The sequence below is a fragment of the Arachis stenosperma genome, chromosome 6 (assembly GCF_014773155.1).
Source record: "Arachis stenosperma cultivar V10309 chromosome 6, arast.V10309.gnm1.PFL2, whole genome shotgun sequence".
NCBI lineage: Eukaryota > Viridiplantae > Streptophyta > Magnoliopsida > Fabales > Fabaceae > Arachis > Arachis stenosperma.
This window is the reverse complement of record NC_080382.1, coordinates 85,435,772-85,443,451: the sequence shown is the minus strand read 5'-3', so window position 1 is coordinate 85,443,451 and position 7,680 is coordinate 85,435,772. Positions and strand designations below refer to the sequence as shown.

Below are 7,680 nucleotides of genomic sequence, written 5' to 3'. Positions count from 1 at the left end.
TATCCCCTAAAGAAGTGTACTTGGAGCAATTGAGCATGCGTGAATCCACAAAAGAGTCTTTAGGATGTGAGAAAATTGAAAAACAAGAGGGTAAATAGAGGACTTTGAGAGAAGAAAAGAGTGAGAAAAAGAGTAAGGGTCTGAGTGAAAAAGAGAATTGTGTGAGAGAAAAATCTGTAGAGAGTGAGAGTGCTCACATGATGTGTTTTTATGCCAAAGAGAGCGATCTGAAGCATGCTAGTTTAGGAAAAAAGCATTAGTTTTAGTGAGATTTAGAGAGTCTTTACCTTCTAGGCTTCTAATATTAAAATTAACCATGAATTGGCTAGTGCTTTTATTTTACCTTTGTAGGAATTTGGAGATGCCTTCCCGAAGTAGATGCCCCCAGGTTTACTTCCGTTACGAGGCATTGAGCATCAGATTGAATTTGTCCCCGGATTAACCATTCTAAACTAGCAACCAGCTTACCGAACCAATCCCGAGGAGACAAAGGAACTACAATGGCAAGTCGAGGACCTTTTGGCTAAGGGTTTTGTGAGAGAAAGCACAAGCCCTTGTGATGTTCTGATACTGTTGGTACCCTAAATGGATGGCTCTTGGAGGATGTGTGTTGACTACAGAGCTATAAACAAGATTACAGTAAAGTATAGCCATCCTATTCCTAGACTGATGATATGCTTGATGAATTGCATATTCTGTTATTTTTACTAAAATAGATTTAAGGAGTAGTTATCATCAAATACGAATAAAACTTGGTGATGAATGGAAAACAGTTTTCAAAACTAAATATGGTTTGTTTGAGTGGTTAGTTATGCCATTTGGATTGACTAATGCACCTAGTACATTCATGAGATTAATGAATCATGTTTTGCAGGAATTTTTAGGCAAATTTGTAGTTGTTTATTTTGATGATATCCTTATCTACAGTAAATGTCTTGATGATCATATTTTGTATGCTCAATCTATTTTAGAGGTACTTAGAAAGGAAAAATTGTATGCCAATCTCTTAAAAGTGCTCATTCTGTCTTAGTGAAGTCATGTTCCTAGGTTTTGTGACAAGTTCTGAAGGTATTGAGGTAGATGATGAGAAGGTAAAGGCTATTAGAGAATGGCTCACACCTTAGAGTGTGTCTGATGTTAGAAGTTTTCATGGTCTTGCCGGATTTTATAGGAGGTTTGTTAAATATTTTTTCACTATTACTACACCTTTAACTGAAATCATCAAGAAACATGTCGGCTTTAATTGTGATCAAGAACAAGAAATTGCCTTTAACACATTGAAAGAATTATTGTGTTCTACCCCCATTCTTATTTTACTAGACTTGTCTAAAACTTTTGAAAAAGAATGTGCTTCTGGGATTGGTATAGGTGCTATTTTGATGCAGGAAAAGTGAGCAATCACCTATTTAAGTGAGAAGTTGAAAGGAGCCCGTCTCAACTTTTGAGAAGGAGCTTTATGCCTTGGTAAGAGCTTTGGAAGTGTGACAACATTACTTTCTACCTAAGTAATTTGTGGTGCATACTGACCATGAATCTCTCAAACACTTGAAGGGCCAAGAGAAGATGAACAACATAAATGCAAAATGGATGGAATTTCTTAAATCCTTTCCATACGTAATTGCCTATAAGCAAGGTAAAGAGAACGTGGTTGTTGATGCATTATCTAGAAGGTATTTCTTAATCACAACCCTTACTTCTAAGATGTTAGGTTTTGAGTGTATGAAGGAATTGTATGCAACTGATTCCATTTTGCCTCTATCTATACTGCATGTGAACATGGTGCACATAACAAATTCTATAAGCATGATGGTTTTCTTTTTCGAGATAATAGGATTGTGTACCTACTTGTTCTATTAGGGAGCTACTTGTTCTAGAATCATATTGCGGGGGTTTGATAGGTCATTTTGATGTGCATATGACTTTGAATGTTTTATCTGAGATTTTTACTGGCGCCACATGCATAAAGATGTAGAAAGTTTTTGTGCTAAATACATTGCTTGTAAACAAGCTAAATCTAAGTCATTACCACATGGCTTGTATACTCCTTTACCTGTTCCTGTGCATCCATGAGTTGATATTTCTATGAACTTTGTTCTTGGTTTGCCTAGAACTAGGAGAGGTCGAGATAGCATTTTTTTGTGGTAGATAGATTTAGTAAAATGTCTCATTTTATTTCTTGCCATAAAACTGATGACGCAACAAATATTGCCTGGAAAGATTATTTACCTTTTATTGAGATTGCTTATAACAGGATAATCCATTATTCTACTGGGTTTTAGCCCTTTAAATTTATCTATGGTTTTAATCCTCTCACTGTCTTGGATTTAATGCCTTTACCTTTGAGTGATCTTGTTAGCTTAGATGGAGCAAGCAAGGCTGAGAAGGTTAAAGCAATACATGCAAAGGCTCGTGACCTAATTGAGAGGAAGAACAAAGCCATAGTTAAAAGAATTAACAAGAGCTGAAAGCATGTAGTCTTTGAACTAGGAGATTGGGTTTGGGTACATTTGAGGAAGGAGAAGTTTTCTACTCAAAGGAAATCTAAACTTGATGCTAGAAGGGATGGCCCATTCTAAGTGCTTGAGAAGATCAACAATAACACCTACAAGATTGACCTACCAGATGAGTATAGTGTCTCTGCTACTTTTAATATTTCTGATCTCTCTCCTTTTGATATGGGCACAGATTCGAGAACGGATATTTTTTAGGAAGGAGGAAATAAGACATGCTCAGAAAGACAACTGGGGAATTCTAAGACAAAAGGGCAGAATGAGAATATCTCACTTTTAGAGGGTCCTATCACTAGAGCACGTGCAAAGAAGCTCAAGGAGAGCTTTGGAAACTTGGCAACGCTTATGCATAAGGAGTCACATAAAGTTCTAACCAAGGAAGAATGGGCAAGGCCCATTGGGCTAAGTTAGGATAGTAAGAAACCCACTAATACTTCCCAAATTCAGTGGGGGGCATAATCTATCATTAAATTTTGAAATTTTAGGCCTTTGTCTTAGTTTTAGTTTTTTTTTTACGATTAAGAGTTTGTTAGAATATTTGTTTAGTTATGATTTGCTTAGTGGTATTTTTAGGAATTTTAAATTTAAATCAAATTTGATATAATCTATTAAGATTAAATCTGATTTAAATTTTAAAATCTTATCTTATCCTTTTGTTATTTTGTTAGGGTCCTATTTAAACACCTTTGGTTAGACCATTTAGAGAACTTTTGATGAATAAATTTTCAGTTACTTTAAGTACATTTTTATTGTGTGATTTGCTTCGCTTGTTGTATAATGAAGATTAAAGGATCTAACCTAAGGTGATTCTGCATGGTGGTTTCTTCGACTTCAGCTCTCTGATCTAGGTTGTTAAGGACAAATTCTTTGAAGGTCTAGCAGGGAATCTCTTCTGGTGACCTAGGTTGCTAAAAACAGGTATCTTAGAAATCTAGTAAAAAAATTCCTTATCTATCCTTCTTTGTTTCCGCTATGTCTCTTGGGTTGTGCCCTTTTACTTTACTGAATAATCCTAATCTATTCTATTAAAACACCTAAGCCCAATAATTTTCTTATCAAGGTTTCAGCTAGTAAGGTCGACAAGGATGTTGCTGCTGATGCTGCACAATCTAGTGCACATCTGCGTGGTGAGAAAAGAAAAAATCTTAAATTTGAGCGATTGCTCGAGATTCTTTCTGGTATGGATTTGCTCTTTGATTCTGGATTAGAAGTGAGGTGAGATGGCAAATGTGTTTGCATGTGGTGATGCGGAATCCATCTGGACTGATCGATTTCCTTTTGCCGCTCTGGCTGATAGGGTTGCTCAAAACCCTAATGATGTTCAGCTTCTGAAAGATACTAGGAAGGAGGTGATTGGGAAATATTTATAGGTATGCTTGCTTTTATTTGATTTACATTATGTTGAGCTGGACTTTAGTTGACCAGGTTTATTTTGTGTAAGGTTTTCGGCACAAGACTGCTCTGTATTGACCGAAGTACAGAGATATTGGCGGTTGAAGAAAGGAGCGAGATCGAGTAAATTTCAAGGCTTGAAAAATCAATTACTAAGCAAGATGGAGTGGTTATTGATGTAACTAAAAAGATGAAGGATATGGAGGTGGAGGTGAAAAACTTGCAGGATCAAATCCGAACACTTCAAGGCCAGCTGAAAGGAGCTGATGTCAAAAAGGGAAAGATGATGTCTCGAATTCACGAGATAGAGGATGAGGGATTGGAGATGTTTGCTCGTGGGGTTTGATCGTGCTATAACCCAAGTTTCAGTTTTTGCTCCTGGCTTTGAGGTTAGCCAGTTTGATGTTACAAAGATAGTCGTCGACGGAAAATTAGTGGATGATAAGCCTAGAGGGAAACTCCAGGATGAAACTGCAGATGCAGTTGATATATAGAATTGGTTGTTAGTTGGATAAGTTTGTTAAGTTTGACTATTAGCATTCTGCTTGTTTGTTTGAACTCTTTGTAATTTGTTAAGTTTGTTAAGTTATGTTGGTTTTGTTTGACATTGTAACATGTTTTGTTTCTATCTTGCTTTTGCATAGAAAGTTGGTACTATTTATTGCATGTTGGTTTGCAATGATAGATTTGTGGTGCACGAAAATTACAATCACACTTTGTAATTCCACACAACTAACCAGCAAGTGCACTAGGTCGTCCAAGTAATACCTTACCTGAGTAAGGGTCGATCCCACGGAGATTGCCGGCTTGAAACAAGCTATGATTATCTTATTATTCTTAGTCAGGATATCAATAGGGTTCTTAGTTTTAATTGTGAAAAATAAAAGAACATTAAATAATTACTTGTTAAGCAGTAATGGAGAGTGGGTTAGAGTTTTGGAGATGCTCTATCTTCTGAATTTCTGCTTTTCTACTGTCTTCTTCTTCACGCACACAGGTCTCCCTCCATGGTAAGCTGTATGTTGGTGGATCACCATTGTCAATGGCCACCAGCCGTCCTCTTAGTGAAAGGGGTCCATGTACATGGCTAATCATTTGCTCGTTCTCACTTGTGTTGGAATAGGATCCAGTGATCCTTTTGCGTCTGTCACTACGCCCAACGTTTGTGAGTTTGAAGCTCGTCACAGACATCCCCTCCCAGATCCTACTCGGAATACCACAGACAAGGTTTAGACTTTTTAGATCTCAAGAATGCTACGAATTGGTTCTAGCTTATACCATGGAGACTCTGGACTCACGGATTGAATGCTCTGTTGTCAGGAGAGGCAGTCAAACTCGTGAACCAGAAACCCAAGAGATATACATTCAATCTAAGGTAGAACGGAAGTGGTTGTCAGGCACGCGTTCATAGGTTGAGAATGGTGATGATTGTCATGGATAATCATATGCATCATGTTGAAGTGCGAACAAATATCTTAGAATAGAAATAAGCGAGATTGAATAGAAAACAGAAATACTTGCGTTAATTCATTGCGACGCTGCAGAGCTCCTCACCCCCAACCATGGGGTTTAGAGACTCATGCCGTCAAAGGTACAATTTCAGATGTAAAAATGTCATGAGGTACAAAATAAATCTCTAAAAGTAGTTTTTATACTCAACTAGTAACCTAGGTTTACAGAAAATTAGTAAACTAAGATAGATAGTGTAGAAATCCACTTCTGGGGCCCACTTGGTGTGTGCTGGGGCTGAGCATTGAAGCTTTCACGTGCATAGGCTATTCTTGGAGTTAAATGCCAGTTTGTAACCTGTTTTTGGCCTTTAGCTCTGGTTTGTAACTTGTTTCTGGCGTTTAACGCCAGAATAAGGCAGAAAGCTGGCGTTGAACTCCAGTTTGCGTCATCTAAACTTAGGCAAAGTATAGACTATTATATATTGCTGGAAAGCCCTAGATGTCTACTTTCCAACGTAATTTGGAGCATGCCATTTGGACTCCTGTAGCTCCAAAAATTCCATTTGAGTGCAAGAAGGTCAGAATCCAGCAACATCTACAGTCCTTTTTCAGCCACTACATCAGATTTTTGCTCAGGTCCCTCAATTTCAGCTAGAAAATACTTGAAAAACACACAAACTCATAGTAAAGTCCAGAAATGTGATTTTTGCTTAAAAACTAATAAAAATGTAATAAAAAGTAGCTAGATCCTACTAAAAACTAGGTGAAAACACCCCCAAAAAGCATATAAAATATCCGCTCATCACAACACCAAACTTAAACTGTTGCTTGTCCCCAAGAAACTAGATAAATAAAATAGGATAGCACGAAGATCAAGAGGCAATTTCAGAGTTTTACATGAAGCTCAATTCTAATTAGATGAACGGGACTAGTAGCTTTTTGCTTTTGAACAGTTTTGGCATCTCACTTCATCCCTTGAAGTTTAGAATGATTGGCATCAATAGGAACTCAGAGTTCAGATAGTGTTATTGATTCTCCTAGTTTAATATGTTGATTCTTGAACACAGCTACTTTATGAGTCTTGGCCGTGGCCCTAAGCACTTTGTCTTCTAGTATTACCACCAGATACATAAATGCCACAGACCCATAACTGGGTGAACCTTTTTAGATTGTGACTCAGCTTTGCTAAAGTTCCCAATTATAGGTGTCCAGAGTTCTTAAGCACACTCTTTTAGATCACGACTTTAACCACTCAGTCTCAAGCTTTTCACTTGGACCTATATGCCACAAGCACATGGTTAGGGACAGTTGGGTTCAGCCGCTTAGGCCAGGATTTTATTCCTTTAGGCCCTCCTATCCATTGATGCTCAAAGCCTTGGATCCTTTGTACCCTTGCCTTTGGGTTTTAAGGGCTATTGTCTTTTTCTTTTTCTTTTTCTTTTCTTTTTTTTTTGCCCACCTTTTTTTTCACTGCTTTTTCTTGCTTCAAGAATCAATTTTATGATTTTTCAGATTATCAATAACATTTCTCTTTTTTCATCATTCTTTCAAGAGCCAACAGTTTTAACATTCATAAACAACAAGATAAAAAATATGCACTGTTTAAGCATTCATTCAGAAGACAAAAAGTGTTGCCTCCACATATAAATAATTTGAACTTTTCTTATTAAGAATTCGAAGAAAATTAACTCCTTATTCTAAAAATATCTGCTATTTTATTCATGTCTAATGATGATAAGAAAAATAAATTATAGCTTACTTGGAGATGATAAAAATAAAAAATAAAAATACTAATTACTACTACTCATATGACTCATAAAATAGATTTCTAATAGCAGAAGTTATTACAGGATTAAGATTCGGACTCAACAACCTTTATTTTGGGAGATGGATGCTCCTTCAATTTGTGGGTTGTCTGGACCTTCAAGAGAAAGCTTCTAGCGCTTCAGCTCCTGTAGTTCACGCCCTTGCTTCTCCTGTTCCTTAAGTAGCTTGCAGATCATAAAATTTTGATTCTGCTGTTCTTCCTTGAGTTTATCCATAGTCTCTTGCAGCTTGGTGACAGATGCTTCTAGGCGGGTCTAGTAGCCAATCTGAGGGATTTCAGGAAGGAACTCCTGCGCCCTCCTTTTGATGGAGTTTTCTTGTACCTGTTATCCCTCCATTGACTTCTTGGTGATTGGATGTTTGACTGGGATGAACTCATCTACTCCCATCTTCACCCCAGCCTCTTTACATAGTAGAGAAATCAAGTTTGGGCAAGCCAACTTGGCGTCCTTGGAGTTTTTATTTGCAATTGTGTAGAGCTCACAAGAAATCAGTTGATG

At 37.2% G+C, this 7,680-nt stretch overlaps 1 pseudogene; it reads left to right on the top strand.

Moving 5' to 3' along the window:
- Window positions 1-378: 378 nt before the first annotated feature.
- Window positions 379-3,729, top strand: LOC130934254 (uncharacterized; annotated as a pseudogene).
- The last annotated feature ends 3,951 nt before the right edge of the window (window positions 3,730-7,680 follow it).